Source organism: Porites lutea, chromosome 1 (assembly GCF_958299795.1).
Source record: "Porites lutea chromosome 1, jaPorLute2.1, whole genome shotgun sequence".
Taxonomy (NCBI): Eukaryota; Metazoa; Cnidaria; class Anthozoa; order Scleractinia; family Poritidae; genus Porites; species Porites lutea.
Genome location: NC_133201.1, coordinates 33,670,163 through 33,690,342, shown reverse-complemented (window position 1 = coordinate 33,690,342; position 20,180 = coordinate 33,670,163). Strand labels below are relative to the sequence as shown.

Genomic DNA, 20,180 nt, shown 5'->3' with positions numbered 1-20,180 from the left:
AGCCCTACATAGTCATAAAGAGCCCTACATAGCCATACATAGCCATACATAGCCCTACCTAGCCCTACACAGCCATACATAGCCCTACATAGCCCTACATAGCAATACATAGCCCTACATAGCCCTACATAGCCCTACATAGCCTTACACAGCCCTACACAGCCCTACATAGCCATACACAGCCATACACAGCCATACATGACACTACATAGCCCTACATAGCCATACATAGCCATACACAGCCATACATAGCCCTACATAGCCCTACATAGCGCTACATAGCCCTACACAGCCCTATATAGCCATACACAGCCATACATAGCCCTACATAGCCCTACATAGCCCTACACAGCCATACACAGCCATACATGGCTATAGGGCTATGTATGGCTATGTAGGGCTGTGTATGGCTATGTATGGCTATATAAGGCTATGTATGGCAATGTATGGCCATGTATGGCTGTGTAGGGCTGTGAAGGGCTATGTAGGGCTATGTAGGGCTATGTAGGGCTATGTAGGGCTATGTATGGCTATGTATGGCTATGTAGGGCTGTGTAGGGCTGAGTAGGGCTATGTAGCGCTATGTAGGGCTATGTAGGGCTATGTAAGGCTATGTCGGGCTATGTATGGCTGTGTATGGCTATGTATGGCTATGTATGGCTATGTATGGCTATGTAGGGCTGTGTATGACTGTGTATGGCTATGTAGGGCTGTGTAGGGCTGTGTAAGGCTATGTAGGGCTATGTAGGGCTATGTAGGGCTATGTATGGCTATGTAGGGCTATGTAGGGTCATGTATGGCTATGTACGGCTATGTAGGGCTATGTATGGCTGTGTATGGCTATGTATGGCTATGTAGGGTCATGTATGGCTATGTAGGGCTATGTACGGCTATGTAGGGCTATGTATGGCTATGGAGGGCTATGTAGGGCTATGTAGGGCTATGTATGGCTATGTAGGGGTATGTATGGCTATGTAGGGTCATGTATGGCTATATAGGGCTATGTACGGCTATGTAGGGCTATGTATGGCTATGTAGGGCTATGTAGGGCTATGTAGGGCTATGTATGGCTATGTAGGGCTATGTAGGGTCATGTATGGCTATGTACGGCTATGTAGGGCTATTTATGGCTATGTATGACTATATATGGCTATGTAGGGTCATGTATGGCCATGTAGGGCTATGTATGGCTATGTATGGCTATGTAGGGCTATGTAGGGCTATGTAGGGCTATGTATGGCGATGTAGGGCTTTGCAGGGCTATGTAGGGTCATGTATGGCTATGTATGGCTATGTAGGGCTATATATGGCTGTGTATGGCTATGTATGGCTATGTAGGACTATGTATGGCTATGTAGGGCTATGTAGGGCTATGTAGGGTCATGTATGGCTATGTATGGCTATGTAGGGCTATGTATGGCTATGTAAGGTTATGTATGGCTATGTATGGCTGTGTATGGCTATGTATAGCTATGTATGGCTATGTAGGGCTATGTATGGCTGTGTATGGGTATGTATGGCTATGTATGGCTATGTAGGGCTATGTAGGGCTGTGTATGGCTATGTATGGCTATGTATGGCTATGTAGGGCTATGTAGGGCTATGTAGGGCTCTGTAGGGCAGTGTAAGGCTATGTATGGCTATGTAGGGCTATGTAGGGCTATGTAGGACTATGTATGGCTATGTAGGGCTATGTAGGGCTATGTAGGGTCATGTATGGCTATGTATGGCTATGTAGGGCTATGTATGGCTATGTAGGGTTATGTATGGCTATGTATGGCTATGTATGGCTGTGTATGGCTATGTATAGCTATGTATGGCTATGTAGGGCTATGTATGGCTGTGTATGGGTATGTATGGCTATGTATGGCTATGTAGGGCTATGTAGGGCTGTGTATGGCTATGTATGGCTATGTATGGCTATGTAGGGCTATGTAGGGCTATGTAGGGCTCTGTAGGGCTGTGAAAGGCTATGTAGGCCTATGTATGGCTATGTAGGGCTATGTAGGGCTCTGTAGGGTTATGTATGGCTATGTATGGCTGTGTATGGCTATGTATGTCTATGTATGGCTATGTATGGCTATGTATGGCTGTGTATGGCTGTGTATGGCTGTGTATGGCTATGTATGGCTATGTAGGGCTATGTATTGCTATGTATGGCTATGTAGGGCTATGTAGGGCTATGTAGGGCTATGTATGGCTATGTAGGGCTATGTAGGGTCATGTATGGCTATGTACGGCTATGTAGGGCTATTTATGGCTGTGTATGGCTATGTATGGCTATCTAGGGTCATGTATGGCTATGTAGGGCTATATAGGGCTATGTAGGGCTATGTAGGGCTATGTAGGGCTATGTAGGGTCATGTATGGCTATGTACGGCTGTGTATGGCTATGTATGTCTATGTTTGGCTATGTAGGGCTATGTATGGCTGTGTATGGCTATGAATGGCTATGTATGGCTATGTAGGGCTATGTAGGGCTATGTAGGGTTATGTATGGCTATGTATGGCTGTGTATGGCTGTGTATGGCTGTGTATGGCTATGTATGGCTATGTAGGGCTATGTATTGCTATGTATGGCTATGTAGGGCTATGTAGGGCTATGTAGGGCTATGTATGGCTATGTAGGGCTATGTATGGCTATGTAGGGCTATGTAGGGTCATGTATGGCTATGTACAGCTATGTAGGGCTATTTATGGCTGTGTATGGCTATGTATGGCTATCTAGGGTCATGTATGGCTATGTAGGGCTATGTAGGGCTATGTAGGGCTATGTAGGGCTATGTAGGGCTATGTAGGGTCATATTTTGCTATATACGGCTGTGTATGGCTATGTATTTCTATGATTGGCTATGTAGGGCTATGTATGGCTGTGTATGGCTATGTATGGCTATGTATGGCTATGTAGGGCTATGTAGGGCTATGTAGGGTTATGTATGGCTATGTATGGCTGTGTATGGCTGTGTATGGCTGTGTATGGCTATGTATGGCTATGTAGGGCTATGTATTGCTATGTATGGCTATGTAGGGCTATGTATGGCTATGTATGGCTGTGTATGGCTATGTAGGGCTATGTAGGGTTATGTTTAACTATATATGGCTATGTAGGGCTATGTATGGCTATGTATGGCTATGTAGGGCTATGTAGGGTCATGTATGGCTATGTGTGGCTATGTAGGGCTATGTATGGCTATGTATGGCTATGTATGGCTATGTAGGGCTATGTAGGGCTATGTAGGGCTCTGTAGGGCTGTGTATGGCTATGTAAGCCTATGTATGGCTATGTAGGGCTATGTAGGGCTATGTAGGGTTATGTATGGCTATGTATGGCTGTGTATGGCTATGTATGTCTATGTATGGCTATGTAGGGCTATGTATGGCTGTGTATGGCTATGTATGGCTATGTATGGCTATGTAGGGCTATGTAGGGCTATGTAGGGTTATGTATGGCTATGTATGGTTGTGTATGGCTGTGTATGGCTGTGTATGGCTATGTATGGCTATGTAGGGCTATGTATTGCTATGTATGGCTATGTAGGGCTATGTAGGGCTATGTAGGGCTATGTAGGGCTATGTAGGGTCATGTATGGCTATGTACGGCTGTGTATGGCTATGTATGTCTATGTTTGGCTATGTAGGGCTATGTATGGCTGTGTATGGCTATGAATGGCTATGTATGGCTATGTAGGGCTATGTAGAGCTATGTAGGGTTATGTATGGCTATGTATGGCTGTGTATGGCTGTGTATGGCTGTGTATGGCTATGTATGGCTGTGTAGGGCTATGTATTGCTATGTATGGCTATGTAGGGCTATGTAGGGCTATGTAGGGCTATGTATGGCTATGTAGGGCTATGTATGGCTATGTAGGGCTATGTAGGGTCATGTATGGCTATGTACGGCTATGTAGGGCTATTTATGGCTGTGTATGGCTATGTATGGCTATCTAGGGTCATGTATGGCTATGTAGGGCTATGTAGGACTATGTAGGGCTATGTAGGGCTATGTAGGGCTATGTAGGGTCATGTTTTGCTATATACGGCTGTGTATGGCTATGTATTTCTATGATTGGCTATGTAGGGCTATGTATGGCTGTGTATGGCTATGTATGGCTATGTATGGCTATGTAGGGCTATGTAGGGCTATGTAGGGTTATGTATGGCTATGTATGGCTGTGTATGGCTGTGTATGGCTGTGTATGGCTATGTATGGCTATGTAGGGCTATGTATTGCTATGTATGGCTATGTAGGGCTATGTATGGCTATGTATGGCTGTGTATGGCTATGTAGGGCTATGTAGGGTTATGTATTGCTATGTATGGCTATGTAGGGCTATGTATGGCTGTGTAGGCTATGTATGGCTATGTAGGACTATGTATGGCTATGTAGGGCTCTGTAGGGCTGTGTAGGGCTATGTAGGGCTATGTAAAGGCTATGTATGGCTATGTAGGGCTATGTAGGGCTATATAGGGCTATGTATGGCTATGTAGGCCTTTGCAGGGCTATGTAGGGTCATGTATGGGTATGTATGGCTATGTATGGCTATGTAGGGTTATGTATGGCTATGTATGGCTTGTATGGCTATGTATAGCTGTGCATGGCTATGTATGGCTATGTAGGGCTATGTAGGGTTATGTATGGCTATGTATGGCTGTGTATGGCTGTGTATGGTTGTGTATGGCTATGTATGGCTATGTAGGGCTATGTATTGCTATGTATGGCTATGTAGGGCTATGTATGGCTATGTATGGCTGTGTATGGCTATGTAGGGCTATGTAGGGTTATGTTTAACTATATATGGCTATGTAGGGCTATGTATGGCTATGTATGGCTATGTAGGGCTATGTAGGGTCATGTATGGCTATGTATGGCTATATAGGGCTATGTATGGCTGTGTATGGCTATGTATGGCTATGTAGGGCTATGTATGGCTATGTAGGGCTCTGTAGGGCTGTGTAGGGCTATGTAGGGCTATGTAAGGCTATGTATGGCTATGTAGGGCTATGTAGGGCTATGTAGGGCTATGTATGGCTATGTAGGGCTTTGCAGGGCTATGTAGGGTCATGTATGGCTATGTATGGCTATGTAGGGCTATATATGGCTGTGTATGGCTATGTATGGCTATGTAGGGGCTATGTAAGGCTATGTAGGGCTATGTAGGGCTATGTAGGGTCATGTATGGCTATGTATGGGTATGTATGGCTATGTAGGGTTATGTATGGCTATGTATGGCTTGTATGGCTATGTATAGCTATGCATGGCTATGTAGGGCTATGTATGGCTGTGTATGGCTATGTATGGCTATGTATGGCTATGTAGGGCTATGTAGGGCTGTGTATGGCTATGTATTGCTATGTATGGCTATGTAGGGCTATGTAGGGCTATGTAGGGCTATTTAGGGCTGTGTATGGCTATGTAGTGCTATGTATGGCTATGTATGGCTATGGAGGGCTATGTAGGGTTTTGTATGGCTATGTATGGCTGTGTATGGCTATGTATGTCTATGTATGGCTATGTAGGGCTATGTATGGCTGTGTATGGCTATGTATGGCTATGTATGGCTATGTAGGGCTATGTAGGGTTATGTATGGCTATGTATGGCTGTGTATGGCTGTGTATGGCTGTGTATGGCTAGGTATGGCTATGTAGGGCTATGTATTGCTATGTATGGCTATGTAGGGCTATGTAGGGCTATGTAGGGCTATGTATGGCTATGTAGGGCTATGTAGGGTCATGTATGGCTATGTACGGCTATGTAGGGCTATTTATGGCTGTGTATGGCTATGTATGGCTATGTAGGGCCATGTATGGCTATGTAGGGCTATGTAGGGCTATGTAGGGCTATGTAGGGCTATGTATGGCTATGTAGGGCTATGTAGGGTCATGTATGGCTATGTACGGCTATGTAGGGCTATGTATGGCTGTGTATGGCTATGTATGGCTTTGTAGGGTCATGTATGGTTATGTAGGGCTATGTAGGGGCTATGTAGGGCTATGTATGGCTGTGTAGGGCTATGTAGGGCTATGTAGGGTCATGTATGGCTATGTATGGCTATGTAGGGCTATGTATGGCTGTGTATGGCTATGTATGGCTATTTAGGGCTATGTAGGGCTATGTAGGGCTGTGTATGGCTATGTATTGCTATGTATGGCTATGTAGGGCTATGTAGGGCTATGTAGGGCTATTTAGGGCTGTGTATGGCTATGTAGTGCTATGTATGGCTATGTATGGCTATGGAGGGCTATGTAGGGTTTTGTATGGCTATGTATGGCTGTGTATGGCTATGTATGTCTATGTATGGCTATGTAGGGCTATGTATGGCTGTGTATGGCTATGTATGGCTATGTATGGCTATGTAGGGCTATGTAGGGTTATGTATGGCTATGTATGGCTGTGTATGGCTGTGTATGGCTGTGTATGGCTAGGTATGGCTATGTAGGGCTATGTATTGCTATGTATGGCTATGTAGGGCTATGTAGGGCTATGTAGGGCTATGTATGGCTATGTAGGGCTATGTAGGGTCATGTATGGCTATGTACGGCTATGTAGGGCTATTTATGGCTGTGTATGGCTATGTATGGCTATGTAGGGCCATGTATGGCTATGTAGGGCTATGTAGGGCTATGTAGGGCTATGTAGGGCTATGTATGGCTATGTAGGGCTATGTAGGGTCATGTATGGCTATGTACGGCTATGTAGGGCTATGTATGGCTGTGTATGGCTATGTATGGCTTTGTAGGGTCATGTATGGTTATGTAGGGCTATGTAGGGCTATGTAGGGCTATGTATGGCTGTGTAGGGCTATGTAGGGCTATGTAGGGTCATGTATGGCTATGTATGGCTATGTAGGGCTATGTATGGCTGTGTATGGCTATGTATGGCTATTTAGGGCTATGTATGGCTATGTAGGGCTATGTAGGGCTATGTAGGGCTATGTAGGGCTATGTATGGCTGGGTAGGGCTATGTAGGGCTATGTATGGCTGTGTATGGCTATGTATGGCGATTTAGGGCTATGTATGGCTATGTAGGGCTATGTAGGACTATGTAGGGCTATGTAGGGCTAGTATGGCTGGGTAGGGCTATGTAGGGCTATGTATGGCTATGTATGGCTTTGTAGGGCTATGAAGGGCTATGTAGGGCTATGTAGGGCTGTGTAGGGCTTTTTAGGGCTATGTAGGGCTATGTAGGGCTATGTATGGCTATGTATTGCTGTGTATGGCTATGTATGGCTATGTATGGCTATGTAGGGCAATGTAGGGCTATGTAGGGTAATGTATGGCTGTGTAGGGCTCTGTAGGGCTATGTAGGGCTATGTAGGGCTATGTATGGCTATGTATGGCTATGTAGGGCTGTGTAGGGCTGTGTAGGGCTATGTAGCGCTATGTAGGGCTATGTAGGGCTGTGTATGGCTATGTATGGCTATGTATGGCTATGTAGGGCTATGTAGGGCTATGTAGGGCCATGTAGGGCTGTGTAGGGCTATGTAGGATTATGTACACTCCTTCTAGTAAGTAACGGGGAACCACTATATGATGCTTACACCACGTACCTACCTTTTTTCTCACGAGAACATCGCAATCGATTGCGGGCGCAATTTTAAGATGGCGGCGGTATGGCGGGCTTTATCTATGTAGGTCCTTGAAAGTTCGATTCTTGGACAGTGCTTGGAGTCAACCGAAACTGGACTTCACCACCGTGGCCATTAATAAACCTGCTCTTTCACACCGCTCGCGGAAAGTATGGCCAAGTATAAAAGTTACTTAAGATGTTACTTTTCTTCAAGTTTATACACTCGATAAAATTGCGGGCGACATAATTACAAGAATCTTTACTGTAGAATGAGCACCTTAGTCTTTACTGTAGAATGAGCGGCTTAGTTCATAACAACGAACAACGAACAACACTGAAATGAACAGTGAATGAACAGCGATGTTGGGGTCTTTGTTTAACTTCATATTTGCATAGGTTAGCGAGTGAACATTTTACCAGTTTATTCCTTCCTTTTCTTCAAGTTTATACACTCGATAAAATTGCGGGCGACATGACTATGTATTTCGGGCGACATAACTCTGGTTCCGGGCGATATGACTTCGGGCGAGATGACTTTCGGGCGACTTGACCGGTTACCCTTCAGCTGGTTGATTGAAATCGATGTTTGGCACAACGAGTAAGGTCGCTGAAGGTACTGGTAGTCAAAATTGAAACAGTTGATCAATGATGGATCTTGGTGTTCATTCTGAACATTTTACAGGGCTAACTCTTTACGGAGTTCGCTCACGATGAGTATGAGGTGAGCTCGCTTTCTTACGGGGCTATTAGCCCACCTAAGACAGTGGCGGCCAAACTGAAGCCCGATGCGTTGACAAAATTTTTTCTTACGACCGCCCCACCCCCTTATCTCAGGGTCTGGATGACTGCCCCCCTTTCCTCCCCGCCCCCCTTATTTGAAGGTGTGGATCCTCCACTGTAAGAAATCGGGTAGTATATTTTGTGCTTATAAAGTGGACATTTAGAAGTATTAAGTTTAAGCCTACTTTTTGTTTTCTGTGCATACATTTTTCTTTTACAAGTTCAGTACAGTTTTACGTTTCCTGGTGTATCTGGAAATTCCCTGCTAGCTAGCTAGTTGGGGTATAGTAAGATTTCCGTATAACCACAACATTTATTATACATGCGGCATTTTCATACTTTTTCTCACAAATAGTTAACACGAATAGAGTCAAAACATGTATGCATTATAAATGAATGCGTTTATATGGAAATCTTACTATTCCGGAATTTGTTAACAGTTTAGGGTGCGTTTCTTTTCTAAAATCCGAGATCAGATCAAAAATCCAATAGGATGTTTTGTTGACAAAAGAAACAATGTATCCAAAAAAGGGATTATTTTTCATTCATTTCCATAGAAACGACCTACGATATCGACAGTATCCTGGAGACGGAATAACACGGCTGCTGACAAGGTTGCAAGTTTGCTGATCTCTCATTGTATTCTGGACGGTTAGCTTTAGAATGCTACTTTAGACGGGCCAAATTAAGACAAGTCTTGAAATAAGATATGTCATAATTGGGAAAGTAAAGTCTTCCAAGATGTGCCGGTGAAGTTGTGTAGCAGTTTTTTGCTTGTAACCAGAACAATGCAGGGCCTGCTTGTACTGCGATTTTACCACGCTGATAAAACGGATAAAATGGATTGTTTTATCCATGACTCTGGTAAAAAAATGGCCGTAAAGATAAGCAGTCTTGTCAAAAAGTTGATGTTTGTATTAAAATTGTTTTGAGTTTCCACCAGCAATATTCATTCTTTTCGGATCCACAGTAAAGAAACACTTCGGATCATGTATTCAAAGTATTCGGTTTTGGATATGATCAAAGGTCATCAAAAGAATCCACCTCCATTGTGGATCATTTCAACCAATAATCTGAGTTTTGGATTTTAGTAAAGAAACAAAATGTCCTTGTTTAAATTGAAAAGTCCAAATTTGGATTTTAGTAAAGAGAGTACTCATGGCATTCTAAAACATAGATATGCAGAGTTTATTGTATGGGACTGGGATCTTGTTGTCAGTCTTGTCAGGTATTTAACGACAGGTAGGTTTCTCAAGTGGGAAGACCATAAGAAATATTATAGTGGCATAAAAGGATCACAGAAGAATGGTTTATCGTGCAAAGAGGGCACTCTTCTCAGTTTTAGGTATCAGAAGTTATAATTATAAGGGGGAGGGGGGGGGGGTAGCACACCGAACCACCCTAGCAGATCCTTGTCTTTTGTAACACTTTCAAGTGATGATCATCAAGTTTAATAGTCATACATGGTTTGTTTCCCTTTGTCTGAACCAATTGAAAGGAAAATATAAATAAACGTAAATGGTAAAAGAACAGTAGTCAACTGAAATTTCTTCCGTAGTACCATAACATTCTACTTGCTTGTGACAAGCCAAGAGCTTCTGAGCTTTATCAAATAATCCTGCATCATAAAGAAAAAATGGTTGCTACATTTATGGCCCTTGGTCAGGACAGAAGTTTCTTGGTTTAGCCATAGTGGCCACTTTGAAAGTGCAAGCAAACTGTACACAAAAAAGAGAAGGATTTGCATCCTATATATTTTATGAAAGTATGCTCAAACTTTAAAACTCAAATGAAATTTCGTAACTTATTCTAGTCTTGTTGTATGAAGAAATTTAAAGCACTGAATATCAAAGGTCAAGAGAGCTACGGTTGAATGTGACAAGAAAGTATTACCTATTTTGACCTTTAAAGCTTTTTATTAACTTTAATTTCAAAATGCTCCTCTTTGGTTTATTCTGTAGATAATGTGATGGAAAGTGATGGCAAAGAAACTAACTGTTCTGGAAAGCAACTGAAAACGTATGCATACGTCATGCAGGTACAGAGTTGTTGTCTTGCTTGTTAAACCTATGTTGCTTCAATTTGTTGCCACCACTGTCATTGTTACTATTAATAAGCTCCCTTTAGTAAGTGGCCAAGGAAATAAGTTTACAGTGCTGCTGGCAAAGTCTCTCTCATTATTTGCGATTCTTTTTGGGTACTTAACAAAATTCCTTTCTTGAGCTATATGTACAATCAAAGCAATCATAAATATATAAATAAAAAAATAACGATAACGATTGGAAAAAAAAAGGAGAAATTAAAGTTGACTCTTCTTGGCTAGAGGTCATATTTGACAGTCTTACATTATTTGTAAAACTATTTTGCCGATATTTTCATTAGACTCCATTCTTTTGTGAGCAAGCTGGATTTCATCTATGGTGAAAACTGAATCCACAATAGTCTTGAGTGTCCCATTTGCAAACTGTGGAACAATTTTGTCTGAAAACTCCTCTACCAGCTCTTTTTTGTACTGCAAAATGATCAAAAAGTACAGTGAGGCACCATAGGTATTGAAAAGTGGTACACGCTCCCTTTCACCACTTCAGTACAGTTTGTACAGGTTTGAACTTGGATAGAGTCGCTTGGAATTAAACTTCATTCATTTCCATAGAAACGACCTACAATATCGACAGTATCCTGGAGACGGAATAACACGGCTGCTGACAAGGTTGCAAGTTTGCTGATCTCTCATTGTATTCTGGACGGTTAGCTTTAGAATGCTGCTTTAGACGGGCCAAATTAAGACAAGTCTTGAAATAAGATATGTCATAATTGGGAAAGTAAAGTCTTCCAAGATGTGCCGGTGAAGTTGTGTAGCAGTTTTTTGCTTGTATCCAGAACAATGCAGGGCCTGCTTGTACTGCGATTTTACCACGCCGATAAAACGGATAAAATGGATTGTTTTATCCATGACTCTGGTAAAAAAAATGGCCGTAAAGATAAGCAGTCTTGTCAAAAAGCTGATGTTTGTATTCTTGTGTTTTAATTAGTAATAATATACACGAAAAAATTACTCAATTCTGATTGGCTGAGAAAGGAGTGCAGCTCTTCTGTAACACGAGTGCAAAATGTGTAACACGAGTGCAAATTACAAATGCTTTCTGATTGGCTGAAAACACAAAAGGAACCAACAAGAACCAATCAGATTAGAGCTGTTTTAGCAACAAAAATTCAAGAAAATGGCCATGTTTTTCAGCAGGTAACCTGCGATCAGGCGAATTTTTTTTTTTTTTGGCGGGGGAAAAAAAAAATACGTCTGATACAATTGTTTGTCAATTCGTCTGCCGCCCCCTAATTAAAGGATCTGTCAACGGGAATGTTGGCCACGTCATCCGACAAGCGTGAGCCAATCAAAATTTACCGGAAGTAGCTTCGTTGGCGGCAAATTTACAGATTAAGGCGCGAAATGTCTCTGGACCAGCTGTGCAGAGGTTTGTGCAGAGGCGAGTTAAGCAGGCTTATTTTGTGTCGTGTCGTATGGCAGTTTAAGATGAGTTTTCCTAAGAAGGTGAACAAAACATGTCACTTTTGTGCGATTAATGTTTCATCTGGAGAAGGCACTGTTCCTCTCTTTAAGCCAACGAAAAACAAAGAGTTTTGCGGGAAAAGTTTTTGTAAAACTGGAACTGTCATCCTCTCCGATCTTATTAACAGCGTCGGAATAGATATTGATTCTACCTCAGAAAGTGACTCGTCATTGTGCAAAAAATGTGCAAGGAAAATTGTCAATTGTTGTACTATGTTTCATGAGGTGGAAGAAGGATTTATGTCAAAGATCGTTTCTGCGAGCGAAACAAACGACGATGAATGTAGCGGTGGTGGAAATAAGCGTCTTCACAGTCAGAATTATTCACCAAGCGGGTTAACTCCTGGTTCTAAAAAGCAGAAAGGTTCTTCGTCCCGGAGAGCAGAAGGTGGGAGTAGATCGAGGAAAACGCTTTTTCAGTTGAATTCTGCCTGGTCGGCGCAAGAAAAGCTGGACGATTCTGTTGTAAACTTAATGTGTTTACCAGTGACAGAAACTGATGTGAAAGATGATTACTCGTCAGCAGTTGTCAAGGTGGGGGTTTACCTATTCTATTCTTGTTGCTTGCACTTATGTTTATATTCCAGAAGTGAGACTTACTTTGTTTGAAATATTCCGTGATCTTGGTTACTATAATGTAACTAACTGATACACGCTGTGCCCTTTCACCTTTCTTCGCTCTCACGTTTTTAGCCGCTATTTTCAAACAATAATTGACATAAATTGAGAAAAGGAAAGAAAGAGAAAAGATTTAGACGTTATAAGAAGGTAAAGCCGTTCTCTTTTGCAGTGCTCTTTATCATTCCATGTATTGTTGACAAAGCTCAAAGATAAGTTGGACAATTATTTATTTTCCAGTTTTAGAAATCGGCGATCAGGCTGCGGGTTTTTTTTTTTACGAAACTGTACGGAAAAAAAAAAGAGAAAAAAAAGAACGGCTGATCGCAGTTTACAATGAAGTGTTCAATGAATGTGTTCTCAGTCTAGGAGTGAAAGTAAAATTCTGTTGCCAATTTACCAACATGTTCATTTCAAACCTTTTAATATTCTAACGTGCTTAAAATAATTTGCGATGAGACCTTCTTTTACCGATGTACTGGCGGTAAATCACTTTCCCTTCTTTTTCTTTTTCCAGATATTTATTGCATACCCAAATGGACGCGTCATTGAGCATGAGACTAACCCTGAAGAAAAAATGCTTGTCACAAATTTGGCTTTAGAAAATTACAAAGCTGCTGCACATGGTGTTATGAACTTTGAGGCACTGAAAAGTAAAGTCCTGCTTGAACTGGGGAAACAAGTAAAAAGGGAGATCAAACGTTACTCGAAAGACCCTTCCAACGTGTTCAAATATCGTGGTAATTTAGAGAAGCTAGCTGAGTTCACTAATGAAAGTCTACTTAAAGATGTAGAAGAGAAAATCCCCTCACTGCATACCTTTGTTAAGGCATCTGTTCAAGGTTGCCAAAAAGTGAAAAATCCTGTCAACCAAGAGGCATTAATTATTTCCAGTTACCTCAATCTTTGGATGCCAATTTCCAACTTTGCGTATCGAATTAACACAATTCTAGTCCTCGGGGGTTGCAAGAAGGAAGAAGTCGACTGCTTCCACAAGTTAGGCCTTTCCAGTCACCCCAACACCTTGCGTAATATGCAAAAAAAAGCAGCTGCATCTTTTGACAAGTCAGTATATGAGTGGAAAATTGACACAGTGAACCGCCATAACAAAATCAAATTACTTGAAGAAGTGATCAACAGTCTCAGCGAAAAAGATGAAAATGCAATGGAAATTTGTACAGTCGATTTTTCCTTGGATGCTGTTTCTAAATATAAGAATTACAGTGATGCAGTTTACAGAGCTTGTAAGGAAATGCTTCCACGGAACCAGGATGACCTTATTGAAGATACTGACGTGCTCTCTGTATTGGATACACTTAAAGGAGAAAAGACCCAAAACTTCAGGTACTATAACTATAACTTGAAAAAATAGAAATTAATAAAGCTTTTCTGACAAACACTGGCAAGCAAAAAAAGGGAAAAGAATGGGTAAAAAATAATTCAGACGACAAATTTTGTTACAGTGGTGACAGAATACGGTATGTGTTTAAAAAACCTTAATGCATCATGATCAGCAGGCGGTTTATCTTAAATACTGACATAAGCATGTGAGCAAACAAACTAGGTAATTCAAGAGATAAAGACCATTATAATGCATCAACTCAAACCAAGCCACTTATAGAAAAAATTATCCAATGAATAATTAACAAAGAACAAGGTATGGTGATATCATTTGTCAATGAACCAATGATATTAAAGAATACAAACACTTCAACAAAATTTGAACCCAATTAGAAGATGTGAACTTCTTTGGAAACCTAACTGCATGTAAGCTTTGATCCTACATTTTGCTTATTTTCAATGGTTTTTATAGTAACCTAACAGGTTTTCAAGCTCTTTAGTTCAACTAAACTTGACAACTGTGATATTTTGATGCTCAGAGAAAGGAATCTGTGGAATAAATATAGTGGCAACACTATAGTATTCAACATGATCATCCTCTCTTCTAAGATAGTGCAAGAAAATTATAACCATGTTGTTTTTGTTTTAATGTGTAGGATTGTGGGGGATAATTGGGACCTGGAGGTAAAAGCTAGATGTCAGACCAAATCACAGAACAACAAATCTCTGCATTACTTCCACGCGTATGCTGTGAAAGACAGGGTCATTCCCAAGGGGCTATCTAACCAACGACCACAAAAGGGTATTGATGAAGTAGAGATGCAGGAAATTTTGCCAACTGCTGAGGTTCAAGAATCCATTTTATCAGACCTATGTTGTATAATTCCAAGAGTAATTGCTGAGTATTTGCCACCCTACAAAACCTTCAGGAAAGCAGTTCATTATCATATACCCCATGCACACTCACAAGAGATGACAGAAAAGTCAGAAGCGGTAAGCTGTCAATGCATGAAAAAATGTTTCAGTGTTAGAGTATGTTGATAAAACACATTGAAGGTTGTCCAGCAGACCATTCAACAGTTGTGTGATTAGTTTCCAGGCCTTTCAAAGATAGCGAGGGTGGGGAGTGACCGTGTTTTGTGTGTAACAAAACAAGGCCTGCACCCCCAGCTTCGTTTCTATTCAAAGGCCGTTCTGAGCCGTAGTTACTAAAACAAGGAATGACCTACAATGACCTACAATGACCTACAATGATCTACAATGACCTACAATGATCTACAATGACCTACAATGACCTACAATGACCTACAATGATCTACAATGATCTACAATGACCTACAATGAGCTACTATGACCGAACGTGTAATCCCTGTAATGAACTAAAATGAAGATTTTAGAAAAAGACCAAAAAAAAAGATCAGGGGACTTGTGTCGTAGTTACTAAAACAAGGAATAACCGACAATGACCTACAACGGCCTACAATGACCTACAATGATCTACGATGAGCTACTACGAGCTACAATGACCTACTACGAGCTAAAATGAGTTAAAATAAGCCCTACAATGAGCTAGAAAATGACAGACAATGATGTTTGTCGTGTGTCACGCTTGGACGTGACACTAGGCTCATGGTATCAAATTGCCGAGCACATTTTGAAAAGGCAAAACAAAAATTGTGCCTGATCTCAGGTAACTCGAGAAACTTGAAAATAGATTATTGCAATCGCGTTTTTACCGGTATATCACTATTATACCCTGTATTGACGGAAGTCATGCAGGCACTTCCTCATTTGGCCTAGATGGGTATGGGCCGCTGAGCAGGATATGGATTTTACTATTTAGCAAACAGAGCATCCTGTTGGACCGGAAGCCATTTAAAGGGTCTTATGATGTCTTATATAGGCCAGGGTACTTAAAAAAATGAACAATTTTTCTTTTGAACAGGGTCAGAATTTGAAGGCCTTCTTTGTTCACCTCTACCCTTACGTCCCTTGAAGATCCCCCCGGATCGACTGTTGGGGTGACTGTGTTTGTTCAATTTGTTTGAAAAAAAGACAAGACGAAATAAAACTAATGGGAAAGGTTGCAAGGGATGGTTTGGACAAAAGTCACAGTATCATCATACATGTATTATTACACTGTAAATTTATCTCCAAACGTAATAATTAGAGGTGCTGTCATCGTTAAATGGGCTGTCATGCAGTAGACTAAACGCGTTACGTTTACGCACACGTCCCCTGATCTTTTTTTTTTTGTCTTTTTCTAAAATTTTCATGTTAGCTCATTACAGGGATTACACGTTCGGTCATAGTAGCTCATTGTAGGTCACTGTAGATCACTGTAGATCATTGTAGGTCATTGTAGGTCATTGTAGATCATTGTAGATCATTGTAGGTCATTGTAGGTCATTGTAGGTCATTGTAGATCATTGTAGGTCATTGTAGGTCATTGTAGGTCATTCCTTGTTTTAGTAACTACGCAGTGACATTATCACCTGATGATGACAAAGATCACAGGAGATTGGTTCATCGTGCAATCAGGGAAAACTTCTCAGCTTTAGGTATCTATATACAATAATATATACATTTTCTTTTCTTTCCTTCTCACTGATTTTTTTTCTTTTTTTTTTTCCCTCAGAGAGAAGGGTGGGATGGGGGTGAGGGTGAGGTTGGTAAGAGTGAGATAACCTTTGTCATGGTTCAATTTTATCCTTGGTGAAAATTTTATTTTGCTTTATTTTGGAGTATGGTGATGTATGTTAATCAGGTTGAAATAAAGAAAAAAAATTAAACCAACGACAAAATTGAACTACAACAGCCTTTTTGATCAATCTTGTCCCCCTCCCAGGGTCATCTCTTTCCCTCTCAGAGTGAGCAAGGAGCGGCAGAGCTAGGAGAGGCCATGAAGACAAGGTTGCTTTTCACTAACATGTCCCCAGCTTTCCTTTCTACACTTAACTGCGCTTTCCAAAAACACGTGAATTCTGAAGTTCAAAAGCCCGCTGATTTTTGTGTTCTTCGCTGCTGTCAATCATCTAAGTGAACCCCTTAGGAATTAGAAGTTTGCTTCAATGGGTTCAAAATTGATTTGTGATGGGTGGATTTCGATCCGTTTTGTGTGTTTCTGTATTTCAAGGTTCATTGCTTGTGATCGTAATTATGACTGAGAGCAGCAAAAAACGAAATTGTGAAGGCAGCTTTTGAAATGCAGAGTTCATGCGTTTTTTTGAAAAGTGCAGCAAGTTGACCTTTCTCAATTGTACACTGTTTTTCATGCTCTGCTAATTATGTTTTCTATGCCCATTCATTTTCCTTCTCCTCGTAATAATATTCATCGAAGTACCTTTTCTATATTCAGATGTGTAACTTCCATAATCGTGTACAAAAAATGGGTAGGAAAATGGTGGGGAAAATTAGTCCCGTTGAATCCTGAGTTTTTTTAACCTCTCTGGGAAAAAGAAATTAGCCCTATTTCTGGAGGGTTTGAAAAATCTGGGACAGTGTATGACAAGGAAAGGGAAGAAGGTTTTGATTGAAATTATGGGGCATTAAAAAACTGAGGGTTTAGAATTAAGCCAGGGTTCCTTTGTTAGTATTTTAGTGAAATACCCTAACAAAAATCAGTTTGTTATTGGTTAGTATATTTAAACTGCATGCTGCTGGTGATGAGAAAAATAATAATCAATTTTTGCTCAGGTATTACATGTAGTCCTAGAGAGCTATTATGATGTTTTTTCATGAAGGCCCACTGCTTTTACGTTATGCTGTAGTCATTTGAACGCTATATTTTAGTCAATTTTTTAGAAGTTTCTTTAAAGGTTTACGCAGAATTTGTTAATGTGCAAAAGTATGTAATTTAGTTTTCATCATTTGTTCATTGCTTGTACATTATAGGAATTGATTGTGACTGATAAATCAAAAGTTGAATTATCAAAGCTACATTTTCTTGAATGAAAAACACGGTCTTTTGTCCTCAGTTTAGCCCCCGGAAAGCTGAAGATCGCATTGTAGGGCTTTGAAATTTCAAAATTTTCTGGGGTAGCACATGACTCCCCAGACACCTCCCCCCCCCCCCCCCCCCTAGAAAAAGGGGACTAATGGCCCGTTGTTGATACAGTCGGTTACTCTATTCAAAGTTGCTGGCTACGTCAATTTTTATTGAAAGCACCAGCTGGTATACAGTGATTATAACGTACTTTGATTTGGTCTTAACATTAAAGAATTCCTGTAGTTCACTTTATTTTATTAAGGCATTCATCTTTATATTTAACATACATGTATACATTTTTCCAGCCTATAGTCACAGCAAGCAACGATAATATTTCCTTGAGTTACAGTTTTAGAATCAACACTTATCATAAGAATTCTTTTGTCTTTTCTAGACAGGGAATAATAAGGGAAACAAAGACACTATGGATGCCATCAACCTGTTGAGCAAACTCCGGAAGATCAAACCAGGCATGTTTGGTTATGCTGGAACAAAAGATAGTAGGGCTATCACCACTCAGTGGGTCTCTGTCTACAGGCCCGTACGAAACTTGCAGCGCTGTACAGCGCCACAAAATCGCTTCAAAATAGCTGTACAGCTAAATTGCAGCTGTTCAGCAGCCTTTTAGAAGCCAAACAGCAGCTTCATTCAAGTTGCAGCGGGCTGCAAAAGCGCTGTGCAGCCTTTGAAGGTTCTTTGAAGCTCTCGGCAGCGGTTTTGCAGCGCAGTTGCCGACTCTCAAACGCTGCGAAGTAGCTGCAGTAACGCTACAATTCAGCTGCGGTCGATCTGACTTTCTTGAGCGCCAATAACATGAATCGCCAGATACAGCCTTGGCACAGATTACGGCTTTTATAACGCGAAAACTTTGACTGTACCTCTAAGAAATGTGAGTAAGCTTGAGCGCAAGGAAGATGACTTATTGAATAAACCTCCAAATTCTTTGCTTTCAATAAATTTTATTCCGTGACCGGCAAGTGTGGGAATATTATCGCTAATTCCCTGGAGACATTCTAGGCCGTAATCTAATTGGTCGGTCCTTTGCATGAGATCCCATTACATCTCTAGACAAACACGGGATTGCCCAAACATTTGCGACCGTTGAATGAAAGGCGCAAACATTCTAAGTTTTTTTACATCTAGTTCTGTTTCGAGATGGAAGTTCTGTTGATGTTTTTGGATGGAACAGCTCAAATGTATTCGCAAACAACGCACTGAACAGTGACTTCTACGCTAAGTATCAACGAATCGAACCAGAGCAAGCAACACAGATACAAGAATCTCAGATGGGGTTCGCACTTACAAGATTCTTATACGTTTGTGGTAATGTTCGTTCCTTAGTCCATTGTAAAATTGAACGACGACCAAAGTAAAATTGGGTTGATTTCTTTCACGAAAAAAGTGTAGAAGATCGTGGATCATGAACAAAACGTCAAGGTGAGCAATGTCCAGCTTAGCGCGTTGCAACGAATCAAAATATCATTTACCTGCTGGCCGTGTAAACTTTATGTAGAACAATCGCTGTTATTCTCTTTATTTTTAAAAAAAGATAATTTTCAATATCTGCATGTTAAAGGATGTTCTTACATTCAGATGAGTGACCGTGATTGCTAAATATTTACAAAGCGAGACTGTTGCAGATTTGTTCTATGTCACGTGCGTTTGTTATGTGTACTCGTGGATACTAATAAAGTATAAGTTGCATTTTGACTTTCTAGTGGTTTTTACTCTGCTACTAAGGCCTTGTCAACTCCTCTACCATGTATCGTGATTATTGTATTATTGGAGCCTACATTTCTTTTTTTTTTACTAACGAGTGGTGGGCCATTACCGGTAACAACATTCTTGGTTTTTTCGAAGCCACTTTGCAGCCACTTTGCAGCGCAGATCGTGATTCGGGAATTTTCTGCACCGCTGCAAAAGCGCTGTTTATCGCTGTCAAAGGGCTTTCCACTGCAGCCAAAATTTGCGGCTGCTGCAGCCCAGCGCTTTTACAGCTCTTTTGTAGCGCTTCTTGAAGCCATTCTGCAGCACTGCAGCAGCGCTGCTCGTTTCGTACGGGGGGTCAGGGCTGAACAGTTACAGAATCTTAACAGCACCCTAAGGAATTTGTGTGTTGGGAACTTTAGATATTGTAAAGAGCCTCTAAAACTTGGTTTTCTGTCAGGAAATCAGTTTATTGTCACACTTCGCAATGTTACTGGAGATCATAGTACAATTGAGGAGAGTTTGGAGTCATTAAAGGTCAATGGTTTTATCAACTACTTTGGTCTGCAACGGTTTGGAACCACGTCAGTTCCAACACATAAAATAGGT

At 41.1% G+C, this 20,180-nt stretch overlaps 2 pseudogenes; one reads left to right on the top strand and one right to left on the bottom strand.

The window, feature by feature from the left end:
- LOC140948782 (pseudouridylate synthase 7 homolog) overlaps positions 1-20,180 on the top strand; it is a 119,714-nt pseudogene that overhangs the window by 66,775 nt on the left and 32,759 nt on the right.
- Positions 10,691-20,180, bottom strand: part of LOC140923315 (quinone oxidoreductase PIG3-like) — a 15,757-nt pseudogene continuing 6,267 nt past the window's right edge.